Genomic DNA, 21,666 nt, shown 5'->3' on the forward strand with positions numbered 1-21,666 from the left:
TAATAAATCATCAAAGTTTGATGTGTAAATACAGCCATTCCATTCCAAACCGATATAGTGGTTCTCAGATTTTCGTGAAAAGTGGTAATTTTATTCTTTATTGCAAAACATTAGATCCGTATTTTTTATTATTCTCATTAGGGTGACTATTTCCATTTTAGGGTGGTTCGAAAAATCAATCAATTCCACTGTTTCCCAAAAATGATTTTTTTTTAATTCATAACTTTTATAACTTTTGAACAACTGAACCGTTTAAGGTGATCGACATTTCAAATTGAAGCCAATTGGCTTTGGACTAGAGGGCACTATATTTTTTTATATTTTAACAATTCCCTTTTTTCCATTACAACAATTCATAACTTCTGAACTAATGGACCGATTCAGACGATCGGCATATAAAACTGAAGCTTTTAAGTTGGTTTTCTTTGGAAAAATATTACTTTTGGGAAAAATTTAGATTTTCGTTTTTTAATTATTGATTGAGTCAGTTTTTCATAGTTTTCTCGGTTAAAGATAGAGAGTGCTATATTTTTTAAAATATTTTTTCTGGAAAGCTGAGGATTTTTCACATAAAATATCTGGACATCAGAGATGCTATTTTTTCGTTTTTGAGATATGATTTAGTGAAATATAGTGCCCTCTAGTTCAAAGCCACGAAAACAACAAAAAAACAACTACAATCAATAATTACGAAAACAAAATCCATTGTTTTTGTTCATTGGTTTCAGTTGGATATGTCGATCATCTAAATCGGTTCAGTGGTTCAAAAGTTATGAATTTTTGAAAAAAGTCATTTTGGGAAAAAGTTGAAAAAAATGATTTTTGGACCACTCTCAAATGGAAATGGTCATCCTAACAAAAAAACAAAAAAAAAATACAGGTCTAATATTTTGCAATAAAGAACAAAACTACAACTTTTCATGGAAATCTGAGAACCACTTTATCGGTTTGGCATGGAATGTGTAAATGTAAATTATCAAACCAAAGTGTATCGAGCCGTTTTGTTTTACAATTTGTTGCCTATTTAAAGGTAGCTTCTCATAGCCTCTCTCATAGAAGTCTTGGTCCTTATTGGTGAAAAACTCTAATAATCGATTTTCACTATCTTCTCTTGATCCCAATTCGTCATCACTCAGGAAGCTTTGCAATGTGAGAAAAAGGTGGTAATCGCTTGGTGCCAGATCCGGAGTATATGGTGGAAGCATTAAAAATTCCCAACCAAGCCCCCGGATTTTCCACACTACACAGCAAACATTAAATTGTACAACTTGCATATTATAAGTCGTATATAAAGTGCGATCGAATCACATCCATATATAATGGCGATAAAAGTATACTCTGTGTACATTAAAAATCGTAAAAAAAAGTGAAAAGGCCAAATGTCTTAAAGTTGCATAAAACTTCGAGATTTACTGTTATCTCGAAATTTGTTTTTGTCAAAACTGACTTTTGAGATCGAAAATTAGTAAACCCGATTTCATGTACTTGTGACACCAGTAAATGAAGTCCGGCTGATTTTGCATAGGTTATTTTATCGTCCAAATCAACATTTTGCAGGGAGTCCCGGATGAAAAATCGAGATAACCATTTTCATGAGCCCCCTAAACCATATGTTCTGCCTCGTATTTAAAAAAAAAGAGTCCCAGAGTGTCGATTTTTGATAAAAAAAATTCGAGACGATATAAGATCTCGACGTTTCGTACAATTTGAAGACACTTGGCATCAATTTTTTTTCTGAAAACCCCGAAACACTTTGTTGGAAGTCCCTTTCGAAAATTCATTGGTCACATTCACACATTAATTGACACTCTAAAGTACAGTGTCGACGTCTAGTGGTGATTTCCATTGAGGGAGGCAAATTAATCTCTACAATTTGGTAGATGGATGTTGTTGGATTACTTAAAACACGTAGTACTGAACCACACTTAACCATTTCTATATACATTTCCTGATATCTTCACTGAAGCAATTGGGATGTAATTTGTTTGGTTGCCTTGTTTTTTTGCGGATACAAACTTTTTCTTCAAGTGCTGCCATACAAATGAAACACAAATTTCTGCATTACTCGGGAATCAATCAAGCAAACGAAACCAAATTAGGTATATGGAGGTTCTAGGCCGCAATAAATGTTTTCACGGTGGTTAGACACTCCACCCCCTCTGCTGTCATACAAATAAAAGACAAATTGCTGCATGACTCGAAAACTAATCAAGAAAATACCAAATTTGGCATGCGAAGGATTTAAGGGACACAAAACGTTTCTATGGCGAATGGACACTCCTCCCGTCTCTCTGAGGGGGTCTCCCATACAAATGAAACACAAATTTCTGCATAACTCGAGAACTAATCAAGCAAACGAAACCAAATTTGGCATGTGGAGGTTTTAGGATGCATACAAATCAAAAACCAATTGCTGCATAACTCGAAAACTAATCAAGCAAATGGAGTCAAATTTGGCATGTGAAGATTTTAGGGGGCACGAAACGTTTCTATTGTAAATATACACTCCTCCCCCTCTCTAAGAAGAGAAGAGGGGACGGGTCTGTATTTATTCTATAATATTTTCTATATCAAATATTTATTCCATGTAACGGAGAAACATGTTATTTGCAAGCGGTTGAGAAATCTTGAACGAGAATTGTGTCTGAAAATAATCTGTTACTATAGTGATGAGTTTTGTTAGAAATACTAGGAATTTTATAGCAAAAGGTAAATTCAACGGGGTCGAATAGAAGATCAATCAATGAACAGTTCTGCGATTGGATCCTGCTCATAGTAAGAAAACGTGAATGTTTAAAGGTATTGATAACAAAAAACAACGGGCGGGACGAAGTTTGTCAAGGTGTCGGTTTTACCCGCACTCTCATTCATTTCACCTAAAAACATCAAGTTTTGTGTGCTTCCAAGAATAAAGCTCTACATAACAACAACTATCTAAACAACAGTCACAGCAACATGGGAGGTCTTCAACCATATGGAAATTCTTTAGGATGTCGGTTTTATCTTGATTTCCTCTATATGATGCTAACATTCTGTTTATTTAGAAAACAATTATCCGAGCTACCTGGATTCCTCTAAATAGATGACCGAGTCAACTGAATAGAAATCCACATATTGTACACAATTCACCAGAAACAGCCACATCTGAAGCACGGAACGAGTTCGTATTGAACGAGCGCATTTTTTGTATTCGAGCATAAAAGTGCTCGATTTGTAGTGTGTCCATGTTTGTCACAGATGTACATTAGCTTATGTTTTGCAAGGTTATATGTAAAACATTGCAGATCGGTACTAGGAAGGTATGTGTAAGACCAAGCGTTTCCATAATTTTCGAACGGTGGAGGTGAACGGTTTAACAGTTTCGAATCGCCCACGGTTAGATTTTACTATCCTCCATTATTCTTCGCCGTCTTCTCCGGATTAAACTTCAAAATAATCATGCAGAAATGCAGACTGTATTTACCCGCCACGTTCCAAGAGAAGCCACTCAGTGTGTCTTTGCGCACCACGTGCTTCATCGTGAGTGCTCGAATCGAACGGATCGGAAGAACATCAAAACGCCCCAATCAGCTGGCTCCGGTTCGTGCACACGCTGAATGGTGGTGAGTCTGCGTGTACCCGGAATTCGTTCTCAGAAGGGTTGCAGTTCGGGTCGTTTGGTCAGTTCCATTCAGTTCAGTGCCAAATTCGTTACGGTAGTGCAGCAAAACCGCGCTTGTTCCTCGCCCGGTCGATCTCATTCACAAACTCCGGCAGTGTGGCTCCACTCCTGTGGGGGAGTGTATCCTGTAGTCTGCTTGTGGCTTTGGAAGAGGCACTATCAAGTTACGCATGATAGCGTAGGATTTTAGGCAGTGATAGACAAACCGAGGGGGTCGAAAACCACATTGTAATAGAAGGTTACGAAGGCGTTAAAAAGCAGGAAGTTTGGAAACTGCCTGCTCTTTGCGATAAGTCCGTAAGGATACAAAACCGTGCACTAGGGATCAAAACGATGGCCAGCGTTGGTGGGACGTGCGTGATCGATGAAACCAAAAACTTTTCGAGTGGCAAATGTGAATGAGTTATGGAGTGTGATGAAGAGTTTCTGATAGTTGGTGGCAGTGCAGTGATTTACAATCCATCATTCTCGAATTGCGTTTCGTATTGCGAAAAAAAATTGATTGCTGGATTAACAAGGCTTGAGGGGCAATTGGAGGCCCACGATTATTCAAGTTCTTCCTATTTGTGGATAGTGAATAGCTAGAGTGTGGTATGGCGAATTGAAATTTCGAACCAATGCAGTTGGATGCGTTTGTGAGCCATACTAGAATTAGATTTACTGCAGAAATCATGGTTGAAAGTTATGGAAATTTTTCATCAGTGCAAAACAATGTGCGTTAACTGATATAAGTGTGGAACTTGCATAGAGTCCACAGAAGATAAATCATCATTTTCGAAAAAAAATATGGATCGGAAATATTATTTCCAAATTTGAGTAGTATCAAGTAGTGTACCAAATGGAGAATATAGTGAAGTTATTAGTGAATAGACGGAAACAAATTCGTAGCTATTGTATCGGCGTAGAAACAAATAGATGAAAGTTGGAAGTCTTCACTTACTTATCAATTTGTGCAATATAAGTGATTTCCATGAGAAATATAATACGTGTAATGCTAAGAGAATTTCTTTCGAGTGAAAAGAAGAATTAGTGAATATCATAAAAAAAGGTTGACGAAGGGTAAAAATGGGTCAATCCTAGAGCATCGCTATTGAAGAAATCAACAATTTCACCTAGTTATCGGGTCAGGAATGAAGATATTGTCAGTGCCCGTTTTTATCGCATTGGTTTGATTTAGTGTATTGTGCCTAGATATAGACATCATCACCCCTTTTATATTAGCCAGAAGCTGTTAATCGTCATTAGTGGGATTGGAGTAAATAACAGAAGGTATGTAAATTATGCAATTTTATCATTAGAAAATACATAGATCGCGAATCTAATTATATTTGTTGGTCAGTGTTGAGGGATGGACAAATTAGTCTGAAATAACCTATTGGTCATAAACTACGTTAATGACATGTTTATGTAATAACATATTATCTTTTTCTAGCATTGTGGTACGATGTGGTAAATTTCTTCTTGAATACATCTGCTATGAGGGGAGTTCGAAATCCCTACGCAGAAATAGAAGATAGTGCTTTCACTTCGCTTTGTGAATGTTCACACTGGTTCAACCTGTCAATATTGCTTATTCATCTATCATTGCTCATTTTTCCTCTGTCTATTTTCGTCACATTGGGCATCCATCATCAAAGCCAGGGAGGCGTCTCTTTCCGCATCCTGGATTGTATATGCTATCAAAATTATCAAATAATCACACAATCTTTCGATTTATTGATGATATTTCCATAAACTGGAGCTGAAACCTAAACTTTTAATATAAATGCTTAAGTGATTGTGCTCGGATTAGAAAAAAAAATAACACTTGATTCCGAATTAAAAGACATAGCATTCACTCAAAATGTCGTTATTCATTATCAATACATTCTAATCATTGCAACTAGTTTTGAACGACGAAAATCATGATTTGTTCGTTATTCGCTGATTAGAATGATTGGACCTGTGTTTGCGAATAATGCAATAAAGCAATAACGAAATAACGAAAAAGATCCTTCAACATCGAAGAGTTTTCACCCTTCGTCAATTAAACTCATTGTCTCGTAACACTAGACAAAAAATAATAGGAACAGAGTGCCAAGTCGAAAATTTTAATTATTTTTTACATGCTGCAACTTCTTGGAAAATCAACGCATACAGATGGAATATACTTCATTTTAAAGCTCCAACTTTTCGTACATATTTTATTTTGAGGTGTGTGGGGTAATAAACAACAATATCAGGAAGAAATTAAAAATGGTTTTTTCTTCAAAGAATTGTGGACTGATACAATTTTTTGCTTATTAACTCAATAGGAAATTAAATTAACCTTATCAATCAGTGTTAATATGGTTTTTAGATTGTTCCTGTATGACCTTTCTACACTGAGATATTTCTGTTGAATGAAAAATTGTTCCTTTGTCTCTGATGATGAATAATTTAATAAATGATTATCGTACCGGCAATCGAAAGGCAGTTTTGAAAACAATAAACTATGTACAAAGTTCATTTATTACATGGACGTAAAAAAATGAATTTGTCGCATCGATTTAAAAAAAAAGAGCCAAAAACAGGTATTTGTAGTGTTTTAGGGAATCATCTGTAATTTTGCAAATATTGCAGTAAGTTCTAATGTTAGCAGGACATTTTAAGCCTAGTGTATCCCTAGAACACTTGTGAACATTTTATACTAATATGATCAATTGATTTTTTAACCGATCAATCAAAATTTGGAGGAAATAAAGTGGCACTTCATCGCAAATTATACCATAAATACAGGATGCTATGTGTATTCTCAGAATGATTCATTTGTAACGTTCGTTTGCATAAGTTTGTGGGTGAGTAGTGCACGTATATTTGGGAATGCGTGTGTATACGTGTGATAAATATGTGAGAAATAACATAGAAATTTGGAAACATTTTTCAATTCTTCCTCCGCTGATATGTTTTTTTCTGCTTTGATATGCTTTGATAATATTCAGTCCAAAACATAGACTATTCAATTCTTCCACATTGCTCAACATCGGTCGAACGACTTTTCTCTTAATTCAATCTTAATAAAACAAAGATTAAAATAATAGATTAGGAACGGAAACTATGAAAGGAATGTTAGCCATTAAAATTATGTAGAGCTAAACAAAAGCGATAGAGGTTCCGTTATATTTCGTAGCAAATAACATCTAAATACATCAAATAGGTATATGAAACATCAAGCGCTGGCATAAGTGCGTTGCAGTTGATGGGGAGTACTTTGAAGGGGACAATATCGATATTGATGTATAATCTTGTATTTTTCATTTCCTGCATAAATTCCGGGAACCTTTGATCAAAGTATTATCGTATAGATTTTTTTGTGGGATTTGTGTGGCGGTATGAAAATTTTGAAAAATATTTTGGCAAAAATGGACTAGAAATCGCGCTCTCAGGCAGTTTAACAGAATTGAAACTTGTATACTCGTACTGGAAGTTTAGACTATTTAGAAATGGGGCACCTATCCAAACATTATTGGAAACATTAGACAGATAAAAAATTGGTGGAATCTGAAACACAAAATCTTAACCGAAAAAAGCGTACACCATGGTAATAAAAAAAACCCTCGAAAAACATTTACTTAGAAAAACAAACCCGGAGTTTTGTTTGAGCTTTGTGTTGTTGTGTCTTCCCTTCAGATTCATTAGGTGCAGAACGTACTTCACACGTTTGTATAGCAATGCTTGCTTTTAAGAAAGTTTTTCTTTGTTTTGATAAGGTCACATTTAATGATGCACTAAACAAAACAGAATTTAGTGCATCATTAAATGTGAACGACTGAAAATAGAATTGCGAAAGATCAGTTAAATCCGGTAGGGCAATACTGAAGACAATTCGCGGGATGACTGTTAAATTGAATTCGTTAATCCAAACGTTATTAAAACTTCAACTTATTTTCAATAATTTTGGGCCATTTAAGAAGTGATTGTTCAACATTGTTCAATGTGGTGAATCTTCAGTGAATTTGGTGGGTTCACATCTTTTGGTGAAAAAAATCACACTAAAGGGTGTGTCACATCAAATTGCATCACGGAAAAAACGCTGTAGAAATTCGCCCAGTAGACCGAACCTTTAGAAAATTTTAGACAGTAAAATAAGAACTATTAAACAACTTTTGGAATTTTTTTTTACCCATACTTCGAGCCCAAGCCCGTATGCTCGCACCTTCCTCTTTACCCCGTCCATAAGGTTCTGTACAACGTCAGGTTGTAGTTTTTTTTGAACAGAAATCCATTTTCTCTTGAAGTCCGCCTCCGATTTGACAACTTTTGGGTTCTTCCGGAGGGTCTGCTTCATAATCGCCCAATATTTCTGTATTGGGCGAAGCTCCGGCGCGTTGGGCGGGTTCATTTCCTTTGGCACGAAGGTGACCCCGTTGGCTTCGTACCACTCCAACACGTCCTTTGAATAGTGGCACGAAGCGAGATTCGGCCAGAAGATGGTCGGGCCCTCGTGCTGCTTCAATAGTGGTAGTAAGCGCTTCTGTAGGCACTCCTTAAGGTAAACCTGCCCGTTTACCGTGCCGGTCATCACGAAGGGGGCGCTCCGCTTTCCACAAGAGCAGATCGCTTGCCACACCATGTACTTTTTGACAAACTTGGATAGTTTCTGCTTGCGAATCTCCTCCGGAACGCTGAATTTGTCCTCTGCGGAGAAGAACAACAGGCCCGGCAGCTGACGAAAGTCCGCTTTGACGTAGGTTTCGTCGTCCATTACCAGGCAATGCGGCTTTGTCAGCATTTCGGTGTACAGCTTCCGGGTTCGCGTCTTCCCCACCATGTTTTGCCTTTCGTCGCGGTTAGGAGCCTTCTGAACCTTGTATGTACGCAGGCCCTTCCGCTGCTTGGTCCGCTGGACGAATGAACTTGACAAATTCAGCTTATTGGCGACATCTCGGACCGAACTTCTCGGATCACGTCTAAACTGCTTAACTACGCGCTTGTGATCTTTTTCACTGACGGAGCATCCATTTTTGCCGTTCTTCACCCTCCGGTCGATCGTTAGGTTCTCGAAGTATAGTTTTAGTACTCTGCTGACCGTGGATTGGACGATTCCCAGCATCTTACCGATGCCCCGATGTGACAACTCCGGATTCTCGAAATGAGTGCGCAGGGTTAATTCACGACGCTCTTTTTCGTTCGACGACATTTTTCCAAATTTACGAAAAATTGACAGTGAAGCATGGCCAACGTGATCTATACACTCTTATCTGATTATAAGCGAAAGCTGAAGATATAATTCCTAAAAATTAAATTTCTACAGCGTTTTTTCCGTGATGCAATTTGATGTGACACACCCTTTAGTTCAACAGTTATTTACTTTTGAAAAAAATCATTTTTGGAATGGAATGACTGTATTATGAGGTTATAGTATAAATATTATGATTTTTTTGAATGGTTGAGGATGGCTCAAGTCTACGTGTTTTGAGCATTAAAATGTCATAACATATTTATTACTATCCGAACTTTTACAATTTAGAACTGCCTTCAGCAATTTAGAACTGGCTTTAGAACTGCCATATCTTTGTTTAATTGAAACGACAAATTTTTGTAGAAGTCGAAGTTATACTAAGGTAAACAGGTACGAAGGTATGATGCTTCATAGTCATGTATTGACGGAAATATTGGCTGTGTAAGATATCAAAATATTGATTAAGGTTAACACGGGTATCGAAACCCTTGTTTGTTATTGTAATTGATGGAATATTTTAACTATACTTGGTGTGAACGTTGAAATTGACTGCTTTTTCGATGAGAAAAACGCATAATTTCAGGAGAACCTTAAAAATATTTACCCCTTTTGATTCTATATATTTCGCCCATCTTCCGCAAATTGTGGGTTCTTTCCAATTTTTGGTTTTTTTTCAAATATTAACATTTGCAGTTAATCTTGCATTTCAATTTCAGGTGTTTATGTAAACTAGCTTTTTGAATGACATAAATTAGCATACACAGTATAGTTTATAAGAAGCGAGGGTTGGTTTATGATTTAAAATTAAAAACAAAATTGACAAGTTGATGACCGGGGTAAAATTGATCAAACGTACTACTGAAAACAAACATGATTTTTTGGAGGGTTTATGGCATTAAATTCAAAACATTTTTTACATGACAAGTTCAACAATCATCTGAAAGTTCTTTTCGTCAATGGTTCTCACCGAATCCCTTGTTTATCTGTTTAAAAATTATTTATTTCCTAAATAGCGTTTTCGTTTTCTTTTCTAAGCAACCAGAAACATATTTTCAACACATCAAAACAACATTTATGGACGCTAAACATATTAATCAACACCCAGTCGATACTATACGAGCTGAAACAGTAATGAAATCGTTATAATTACTATTGAAACAAGTGAGAAATTTCAATTTTACAAAAAAAGCACTACGAAAGACAACTTCTTTACATAACCAGACAAACTAAATTTCACTCAAGGCAACACTGCACTTCGAAAGCACTCCAACAGTACATTGCTATTACAAAGTGTCGGTAGCAACCATGCCATTCGTTGACTTTTTATCCTGCGTTCAACCATATATTTGTGTGTTGTTTAACACGTTCGAGGCCCAACGCGACGTTTTTGAGTTTCTTGCAGAGCCCAACTTGCGATTAAATTATTAAATGAAGATCAAACTTAGTTTGTAGATAACTTTTACATGACCTAGCAATGTTTATTACCAATTGAAGACGAATTGATAACAATAACACATGCCAAAGTCATATTATAGGGGTTTTGCAAAAAACTGCAGTACAAACCATCCGTACTATAAATTAATAAAAAGTATAGTATAAACAGTATAATATTATGGTTATGATTTTATTATTTTTCTTCATATCCTATAGTTACATTTAAGTGCCTATTCTATCAAATTCCTTCTAAAAATCCTAGTCAATTCGAGCGAGGAGAGTGTCACCCATATCTGGGTGACGGGGCGTCGAAAGTGTTAAATCAAGTTAAAAAGTTTAGTTCAAAAAGGTTCAAAATGACAAAATTTCAAAGATTCCACGACCTTAAACTACACAAAACCCGCCAAGTGGGGTATAAAAATACAGGAGCCTATTTGATAGTATTGGCGTAACCTGGATGTGTTCCGGATAAAATTTCGGAGGGAAGGGAAGGGTTTGTCAAAACTAGCTCATTGGTGACTATTTCAAGGGGATTTTTGCCACATTAGAATAACTGGGATGGTCTTCCGGACCTGCAGCACGAAGTTTAGATTGATGTGTGAGAAACGTTTTTATTAAGGTATTTGAAAAACATCGAGTGCTTGATCGCTTTACCGGATAGGTGAAGCTGGAATTGGGCGGGTTCGTACTTCCTAGAAAAAACGACCATTTCGGTTTCTCTCAGCTCTCTAGAGCACTGAGAGCAAAAGGCAGACAATCGGATATCCCCGTCCGGGATATCTTAGGTAGCCGTGATCCTGATCTTCTGCTTCATCTATACCTGTTCCTCAGAAACGCCGATGTCAACGTTTAATGATGTTTCCTTCGTTGTGTCCCTGTTTCATATCCCTCCTATCCGATCTATAAACTTTTACTTAGTCGCGGCAATACATACACACATTCTTTACAGATACACGGGCCAAAGGTTGTGCAGTCCACTGATCATTCAACAAGAGCCAAAGGTTGTACCGCTCATGACAACTCTACACGAGCTGATGTTTGCGCCGGCTAGTGACCATTCTATCCTGGATTCCTCGAGTCGAGAAGACGCACCACGCTAGATATGGGGTACAGACTAGGGGGCGTTGCTGATTAATGGTCAGCTGCATCCCAAAAGGAAGTATCCCGTGTCGGGCACAGGTACAGAGCATTGGAGACAGCAACATCACAATTACGAAAACAATTGTAATACTAACCTCGAGCCAACCGCGAGTAATCGGTTACATATTACTAACATAGTTATAAGGCAAACATTGTCGAAATATTGAATTCCCGGCCCCGTCAGGTTGACGCCATATGAGCCTTAATAAAAATATATATTTTGGATAAAAAAAAACGTTTTAAGTGGATTACATCAGGTTTTTGAATTATTATTCAAATGATCATAGGTTAAAAATCAATGAAGAAAATAGATTGATCAATTTCACCCCGGTGTTATGTTTGGAAATTTGCCGCTTAAATATTAAAAAAAATGCGATGATTTTTTTAACAAATAAAGTTTTGTGAATTTAACACCAGTACTGGTTTTAAAAACAATTGGGTATAGATTCAACAAACCATTACGAAAATATTCACATTTTTTCTGCAAATCGAAAAAATGTGAATATTTCAATTTGCGCCCAGTTAACGGTACTCAATTTTCAGACTGAATTTTAGATTTTTTTTTAGTCAGATTCTAGACTCGGAAACACAATTTCCATGTTGATATTGGAATTAACTATCTGTTATCGAATCATTTTCGCTCATTTCGCTTGTTTATGACGAAAAAATCTAGAACAAATTATAAAAAAACAATGCCCCATCAATCGCATGATGCGTATATACAATCAACACTGCAAAGTAATTGACACAACAATGAATAAAAATAACTAAAACATGTAACGTAGAAAGAATATTTATCTTTAGAAAACACTGTACCATAAATATATAAGTATGTAGTCTGCATTTGTGTTTGATGAAAATGGATAAATAAATAAATGAATAAATTTCATGAGAATTGAAGCGCTTATCAGCGAGTGTGTATCCTATCGATGAAAAAAATGATACTCAGTGGGAGACACGTCTGGTGAATAAGTTGCATGCGATTGTTGGAACGTTTTCCTGACCGTTTTGTTCCGTGTATGTCACCAAAGTAGAACCATTTTGTATTGCCTTTTTCAGTTGTTTTTAGAGCAAACTACGGTTTAATTCGATAATGTATGGTCTATAGATTACGGATCTCAGATTCAAGTTTCAAATTCGGTATACACTATTCTAGAGTAGTAGGTAGGTATAATTTGGCCACATTCTGTACGTTTTCCAAACTCAGAATTAATACTTCCACATACCGTATAATTCAGATGAAGGAAATCAGATACTGTTGGATCAAATTTACGCGGAGTTGTCTGTTCTATGTTTTGTTGCATGCTCGTGGTGAAATAAATATATTTATTCTTCACTTTTGACATAATGAGAGCAATTTTCATAATTCCTACCGCTCCCAGTGAAAGTTTCCCAGTTTCCCAGTGAAAAAGCCATTAAATTACGACTATCCAAATTACGGAAATCTCTTGCAAGCATGTGTTACTGTTGCTAGATTTTCTCATAACCGGGGGCTAATACGAGCAACAGTAGGATCTATTATTAAATCATATCTCGACTGTCTGACTGTCTGAGCGATACTTTCGAACAATACGATTCGCTCGGACTGAAACTAATCCACAACACAAATTCGTGCCATTGGCAATAATAATTGATTCCGTTGTTCGGTCAGTACAACTGTTTCATGGGTCACCAGCAAATGGATACACTGCCAAAGGAGAAACAGGATAGGATTGTTCGAACTTTGTTTACAATACTTTGCCAAGAAATTTCATTCGCTTTGTCCTCATCTCTACCGCTGCCTGTCACTCAACACGGGTTTTCCGGTTCTACTTCACGGTTGTTGATATTTATTCGTTCATTTGGTGGTTTGTTGGTTTGTCTGGAGAGTTTTTCGGCGTTGGATTAATGCGTCACGAAAAGATTTATCTTCGGGAACCATTTGAATATTATTCAAAAAGTTTTCATTGTTTTCATGTCTATTCGAATTTTGTTTCCTCGTTATTACTCGTGACACGATTCACCTGTTAGACGTTAGATCACGATTTTGATTTCAATACTGGGGCGAAAGCAGGAGTGATTTCAAATTCAATTCAAGCAAAATCATAGGTACTAGAGTAGTGGGGGGCAAAGGTGCGCACGGGACAAAAGTGCGCACGGGCCTTTTTGAAGCAAACGAGCATAAAAATTCGACAACAGTGCATTCGTTTGATACATTATTACACCTGCAGCTTACACATATAAACATTATACATTTCATGAAAGTGGCAAAAAGTTATGAGGTAAAAGGAGTTTTGCGATGTTTTGATCATTTTTTTTCAATTTTGGGGATGACGATTTACTTAGCTGAAATAACTGGAAAGTTCGAAACAACACCGTCAAGGAAACCTTCATTCTATAATAGGTGATAGTACGTATTCGTTTTTTGTGAAAAAATTGAAGAGCTTTTTTTAAAAATTCGATAAGTTCAAAAATTGCTTGTGGGGCGAAGGTGCGCAGTGGCTGTGGGGCAAAAGTTCGCACCAGCATTTTGCTCTCAAAAAAACTATAAAATGTTTTCAAGCAAATTTTTAACGGGATCCACAAGAAGAAAACTTATTTGAAGAAATGCACCTCAGAAATGCTGTCGGGCCGACAGAGGCTTCGGGAGAGAGTCTCGAAGCGTCGGATTGCGGCAGACCTCGGTATCTCTGAATCAGCTCTGAGGAAGAGGCTCATATTAGTAAGTGATTTATGATTTGAATCTTCTTTTATTGACATTTCTACTTCTGCTGAGATGTGCCAGCGAGCACCTAGGGCGGTTCAGATCAGTATTCACGAGTGAGCAGACTTAGGATCTACCGAACCATTGCAGAGCACTGGACAAAGCTTTCTATGGTATGACTCTCTAAGATTTGAGGCACCTGTCGTTTGATTTTGCGGAAGCCATAACCTCCAGCACGAATTCAACCAAGTTGAAAAACTGGCGAGAAAGGATTGGACTTCTAGCTTCATGAGGAACCATCGTCTGTTTCTTCGAACCCCACAACAGCGCAACGAAGCAACAGCGTTTCATGGCAAAGCGTCGGAATCCTCAGAACCGAAATCCAAGATGAGGAAGAAAAATAAACAATTGCCAAAAAGTAATTCAAATTGAATTTCAAATGAAAATTGTTTTTATTCTCACCATGCATTCAATTCAATAACGGTTATGTCTCGTTTATGTTTATTTTTGCACAATGAATTTCAAATAAATATTTTTTTTCAACAATGAGTTTCAAATAAATCAAGTGAAGGTAACTATGTATTTATAAACTTGATCTATATAAATAAAAAATGATTTCGTGTCCGTTCCGCACGATTAACCTCAAGAACGGAGCAACGGATTTAAACAGTCAGTATCAGGATTGATGCGTCTTAGCTATTATCAGGTTTATATGTCAAAAAGGAATTATATACCGCGAGTATAGATTACGTACATAAAAATAATTTCTGTGGGAAATTGAGTGTTCGAAATTATTTATATCAATATATCAATTGTGGGTGGGACGAAGTTCGCCGGATCAGCTAGTTCGTTAAGAAAAAAATTCTGTTTTAAATGTTGGACATTTTCAGGTATCTTATATTGTCAGTCTACAGCCTCCCAAAAATTTCCAAGTTGTATGTTCGGCCATAACACTCACCCATCTCCAACCACAAAACATCATACAACACCCCCTCCGCCCCATTGGTACCTACACACTCTAGTAATGATGCTTCTCCCGCTGGTAATGATAAGGCATTTATTTTTGTTACAAGTTACCTCAGAAGTTCAATTCAATGTTTCCTTTTTTTTTTGCATTTTTCAACAGTTGACTTTGTTTTTCGAAGCCGACAGTGGTCCATTTTATACGCAAAAACGTTCGCGTTGTAAGACTAGATTAATGTTTTTAAGAACTAAGGAGATTTCCTCTATTTTTGTTCATGTCAACATTCAGATGATATATTTTATAACTATTGAAAATAAAAAAGCATTAGAATCTAATCAGCGATATGGACTCGACTGTGATGGGGGAATAAGGGGCTTACAAATTGCTTGAATCGTTGCGTCCCGGGATGACAGCGTCTGGTTTGAAGGTGTGACTGGATATGTAGGCTTGGCTTCTAGTATTAACATCGATGTTGGATTCTTTCCACCACATCCACTCTTACAACCCATTATGAAGAATCCAGTTCATATAACCAAAGAACTATATTGAAATAGTTAAATTTACGGATATTTGAACACGTAGAAGCACTACATTCAAAAATAATTTTTCAAACAATCACTTTCCTACATCTAGTTTCTGTCAGCGTCCCTAGGTACATTTCCCTTCTACTTTTTTATTGATGCATATTGAATAATTTGTTGGACATGATATGGTGGATTACAGTTCTCGATCCGAGTAATACTGGAGCCTGAACAAGTTCAGGGATGAATTTATGTATATACCCAGAAAACCATCATAGGCTTTTAAAGTGCCCAGCAGAGATTTGCATCAAGCTATCAATTTGTAAATCAAACAACGATATAAAAGAAGCCCACTCAAGGTTTCGATTTCTCCGAATGGGAGTTTGGTCCTTCGCATACTTTCCGATTGAACTTCCTGCCAGTTCTCGGACATTCCGAACAAACCGGTCGGTACTGAATAATTCATCTGTTGTTTTCCTTCCATGTCCATCGGCAAAGTTCTAGTATCAGGGGAAACTACTTAAGAGTAACAACATTAGAAGGTGAATTTTCATTCCCGTTGGTATTGTTTTCGTTTCCTTCGCTACCCCTCTCGTAGGTCCCGGCCACGAAAGTTTCTTCCGCGCCTAGCCATCACACTAACTCAATCGATCGATTTGAATTCCCTTTTATTTCTCGACTGTGAGTATGTGTGTGTATGTGTACGTCACGGAGTGCTTTGGGCGGAACTCATGCCGAGACGCGTCATCATGGTGTACAGTAATCTCATTACCACCCCCGACTGATCGATTTGTCTATAAGCTGTTTGTGAAGTGAATGGCAAAGTTAGTGTTGGATGTTTTGCCCACACAAATAACTAGATAATACACCAGCAGCGGGATGTTATCTAAATCACGTAAATTACTTCACATATCGCAAACATCGCTGGATACAATGTTCATCAATAACGTTACCGCCATCTAGACTGTAAATTAATTGCAGAGAATTAAAACCATTCGATTACTCAATTATAGTAATCTTGCCAATTCGATGATTATTTCCATTCATCCCCACAGCAAACGGCTACGGCACAGCGGAAGCTGAGAATGATGTATCACTCTCTCTGGGCCATTATCGATAATCCAGCTTCATTATTCATTGTATATCTGGTACAGTTTGGCTGACCTATTTCGAGAGTGTCGTTGCGGATTTATAAACGTCGTTATTTCAACGCAACGATTGCCTCCCACATAACTGTCGCGTTGGAAATGCAATGCCAAAGATTAAAAATCGATGCTTATTGCAGTACAGCTGTACAGTGTTTATATTTCAACGAAGTAGTGTTGGATTGTTTCCAAAAATAAATCCCCTCATGCCGTTCTGTTATTCTGATGAAGTGAATAATGAAATTGTGAATACCAGTGCTTGATAATTAATTTTAAGATAATTAATCGGATATTTTAATCATCTCCGATGGAAAGATGATTATTGTTTTGACAAATGAATGCTGGCAAGAAGTATTTGCTAGAATTTGCTAGAACCGAATCTGTTGCCACTTTAGTCAAAGCCAATCTCGAAATCGACGTGGATCCTCCTGTGATGATGCTCGTCCCTAAAGGGAAAGAAACCGGCACGCTGTCTTTTAAAATCGGTCTTGACCATTCGTTGAAGGACAAGGCCCTCGATCCTGCAACATGACATGAGGGACTAGTGTTCCGTGAATTTGAGGACTACGGTCTCCGAAAATTTCGTGTATTTACCTGAAAATCAACAACATCGATGTTGATACTAGAAGCCAAGCCTACATCTCCAGTCACACCTTTAAACCAGACGCTGTCATCCCGGGACGCAACGATTCAAGCAATTTGTAAGCCCCTTATTCCCCCATCACAGTCGATTCCATATCGCTAGTACCCTGCAGTCGTTCCGGTCCTGTGTTTGGGTGAGGAGACGGGGACTTCCAAACTGTATCCACAGGCAAGTACACGTCCGATGCTCGTGTCCCGCTGATTTTAGCACCTGATAGTCCAAACGATTTCAGCCAATCGACAGCACCATCCGATCCTTCCTCTTCATCCTCAACATCTGGAGTCGGAATGAGAACGCGCTCCTCTCCTATTTCCGTGTATTATCAGAATGTCAGAGGTATACGCACCAAAATAGCGCAATTACGTTTGCAGCTAACTAGTTGCGATTACGATGTCCTGGTCTTCACTGTAACTTGGCTGCGGGAGGACATTGATAGTGCTGAGATCTCGACCGACTACATATTCTATCGCTGTGATCGGAGCCGGTTTTCAAGCTAGCATTCTCGGGGAGGTGAAGCGCTAATCGCAGTTATCGCAGTAAAAAAACTCAACAGCGAGTTTATTCCGCTAATGAATTGCGACCACCTCGAGCAAGTCGCAGTCTGCTTACGACTTCATCGTAGGTGCCTCTACCTTGTGGTTATCTATCTGCCACCCAATTCAAGCACTGATCTCTATAACGCGCATGCTAACGCAGTGCAGGACGTTGCGAACCGAGCTGCCGCAATTGATATTGTTGTATCGCTAGGTGACTTTAATCTACCAAATTTGCGTTGGCAATTTGATGATAATGTGAACGGTTTTATACCCACAAACGTTAACCTTGAACATGAACAGGCACTCATCGAAACAATGTTTGCTATTGGACTGCAACAAGTCAACCAATACCTGAACGCGAACGGCAGGCTTATTGATCTAGCATTTGTGAGCCTTCCAGAGCAGTTAGACGTAATCGAACCTGGCTCGCCTCTGTTGTCAGTGGACAATCACCATGCACCCTTTGTTATACTACTCGACGAGGACAGCGACGATCTAATTATGTACACTGAGTTAGACAATAATCCTTCCTATGACTTCAACCTATGCAATTTCGCCCAGTTAAAAACGGTTCTGAGCGCTATCAATTGGGACTTCTTACAGCAAATCGGACCAATAGAACAACTGTTATCAGCATTCTATGACAAGCTGTATGCAGTGCTTAATGACAATGTGCCTCGCAGAAGACGTTCATTCAGATCAATGTCTAGCAAACCGTGGTGGACCCCCGAACTCCGGAACCTGCGCAACATTCTTAGGAAAGCTCGTCACCGCTTCTTCAATTCGAAGTCTGTAAGCGATCAGAACAATCTTCGAAATGTCGAACTGCAATACAAGACAGTGTTGTTCGACAGTTACAGCAACTACATTGCCAGGATTCAGACTAGCGTAAAACAAAACCCATCGTGCTTCTGGGATTTTGTGAAAAAAAGGACAAGCATCCACTCGTATCCCTCGTAGCGTCAACTTCAATGGTATCCAAGCCAACACAATCGCAGAAGCCGCGAACCTCTTCGCTATGTTGAGCGTGTTTGGCAAAGAAACCCAGATTTCCTTTACTCCCCCCTTGGGTGATTTTTCGATTTTCAATAAACTCAAACTTTGACCGCTTTGCGCCACTTTCCCTTAAGTCCGATTGAGCTGAAATTTGGCATAGGTGTGTTTTCGAGGTGGTGAACATTTTGTATAGGGTAACATTGTGAAATCTTAGGGGCGATTTTTTTCCCATACATTCATTGGCACCCTAATGACCATCTTTGGCTTCAATAATTGCTCGGCATCGTCGTGGCATCGACTCAACAAGCTTACCAGTTGTTTTCGGCGTGATTTTGTCCCGTTCAGTTGAGATTACCTGCCGCAATTGTTGTTTGCTTGTTGGTTTTTGCTTCTGGAGCTTAATTTTCAAAACTGAGCAGAGACGCTCGATTGGATTAAGGTCGGGAGACTATGCAGGCCACTCCATAATCTTGACAAGATTTTACTAGAACCATTGCGAAACTAGTTTTGAGGTGTGCTTCGGATCTCCGTCTCTTTGGAACGTATAGGGACCAAGGAGGTTTTTTGGACGTCGTCGGCCTCAATTTCTCCAAAGGCGAATGTAGCCATAGATTCTTACATCATGACTCTACCTGCAGAAAAAAATCATAGTGGTGCTCAGTTGGTTGAAAAATCAATGTTGGTAAAGTAGCTCATCATCGCCATGCTTGACTGTAGGCCGCAAACATTCCTTTTTCAAACTTTCACTGGTTCGCTGGCATTTTCTTGTTATACCATCATACCCAAATAGCATCACTTTTGTCTCATCTGACCAAATCACCTTATTCCAGTTATCACTGATCCAGGAAATATGGACCTGCATCCACTTCAGTCTTTTGTTGATATTTTTTACGGACAACCATGGCTTCTTAAGTGCTACTTTGCCTTCAAGACTTTCTTATGAAAACGATTTCATACGGATTGTGATGTCAGTTGAATGGAAAACTCGCTTCCAAATTGTTTCGCAATTTTCGGAGCTAATAGTCCCCGGTCCAGCTCCGCCTTCTACACGATAGCTCTGTCGATTCGGCCAGTTGTCTTTGGAAGACACCCTGATCGCTTAGTTGTTGCAGAATACACACTAAAACTCTGTAAAACACACTAAAATGGTAGTGCCGTTTAGGGTGCATAAACTTTTTTTGCGTATTTTTTACGCTCTTTCATAATTCTCGCGTAACTTTTGAAAAGGTCCTATGTAACAAATGTAAACAAAAGTAAATGGATGCTCACTATTAGTTTTCAATCATTGAATATTTTGCAAAGATAACCGTTCAAGTATCTATCTCCTTCACCTCTTAATCGCCAATACAAAAAAAAGTCCAATGGACAGATACAGATTTTAAGCACCCGACTGTTACTTCAGACGTCACTTTCCTCCGACGCCCGATATGTGCGAAGTAAGAAAGAAATCAAAACAACACGAAGTTGTACTTCGGTCGTTTTGAGTTTTTATTTCTTTCGGGTGTTACCATTGATTTTAGTGCAATTCAACGAGTGATAACAATAATGATCTGCCTTCAGCACGAAATGCAGATATTTGGATTGTTTTCCAAATGCTTTTCGTGCAATGTAATTTGTCCAATGTATAAACGCGGTCGGTCAAAACGTTCAATGTAACATTTTTGGCTACGAGGTTTCAACTTTAAGCTAAATCACGGAACAACAGTTACGATTGTTTTTTCTAAGTTATTATTACTAGCGGTGAAAGCAGTGATAAAGATCGATTTTAAAACAATTCGCAGAACAATGTTCCGATCTTCAGCATCGTCTTTCTCGAGTTGACGAAAATGTTACTTAGGACCTTTTCAAAAGTTACGCGAGATTTGTCTCCCTCCTATTGACATTCGTTCGTTCTAGAATGCTTACTTGGCCCCTTTACAAAGTCTTCCAAATATTTGCGATCGAAATGATATTCAGGGCATCGATAATGAATTGGGGAGATCCGGAACATTGATTTTCCTGACTTCATTGTGAATGCAAACGCGGATGTGTCTTTCTTTCGGGGTAAAATTTTATCACTAAAAGGTATGGAGCAATCCTACGCAAAATCAGCCGAAAAACAGCAAATGTTGACAAGTACCGTTCTGAATCATATTTCGGGCAATTTGTTCTAATATCTTGAAATTCTTAATGCACTGATGATATAACTATAATATTAATATCACAATTGCTTCTTTAGAGTAATCCCTTGGTTTCACTATCATTTCACATGAGAATTACATTTCAATTATAGCATAACCGGCAAAAAACTCACAACACTACTCATTATCGTTTGTGTTTGACGTTTGCTTAGCGTGAGCACGCAGAATTTACCCGTTCATAAATATTTAAATTTCTCCCGTGTTTCATCAGTTCTCAACATCGTTAACAGTTTACTGTGATTGCTTGGTAAGTGTTTCGCAGTTGATTATAAAATATAATCAAGTGTAATGTAATTTTTGTCCAAAAAATTACAAAATAAATTGTCCGTAATTTGAAATCAATCTGTCCGAAATTTGATTTAGTGTCCGAAGTTTGATTCTTATTCGCTTCATTTGAATAGCATATTATTGGATGATTTTTTTATGTTTTCAATCGTATAGGTACCAAAGTAGAAAGATTAAAATCATATTGAACTAATTTATCGAAAATATCAACCAAATAAAACCTGTACATAAAGCTTAGATCTGTTTTCTGCATCATATATCTTAAGCGTCCGAAATAT

General features: G+C 37.9%; 2 protein-coding genes across 9 annotated transcripts in view; one reads left to right on the forward strand and one right to left on the reverse strand.

The window, feature by feature from the left end:
• The window catches only part of LOC129780125 (60S ribosomal protein L36), a 378,186-nt gene that overhangs the window by 154,727 nt on the left and 201,793 nt on the right, over window positions 1-21,666 (reverse strand). The gene's annotated exons all lie outside the window — the stretch shown is intronic.
• Window positions 3,687-21,666, forward strand: part of LOC129780113 (uncharacterized) — a 391,085-nt gene continuing 373,105 nt past the window's right edge. For all 7 annotated transcript variants that reach the window (XM_055788062.1, XM_055788066.1, XM_055788065.1 and 4 more), the window contains exon 1: window positions 3,687-4,930. The gene's annotated coding sequence lies outside the window, so the exon portion shown is untranslated. The remainder of the gene's footprint in view (window positions 4,931-21,666) is intronic.

The sequence above is a fragment of the Toxorhynchites rutilus genome, chromosome 3 (assembly GCF_029784135.1).
Source record: "Toxorhynchites rutilus septentrionalis strain SRP chromosome 3, ASM2978413v1, whole genome shotgun sequence".
Classification (NCBI taxonomy): Eukaryota; Metazoa; Arthropoda; class Insecta; order Diptera; family Culicidae; genus Toxorhynchites; species Toxorhynchites rutilus.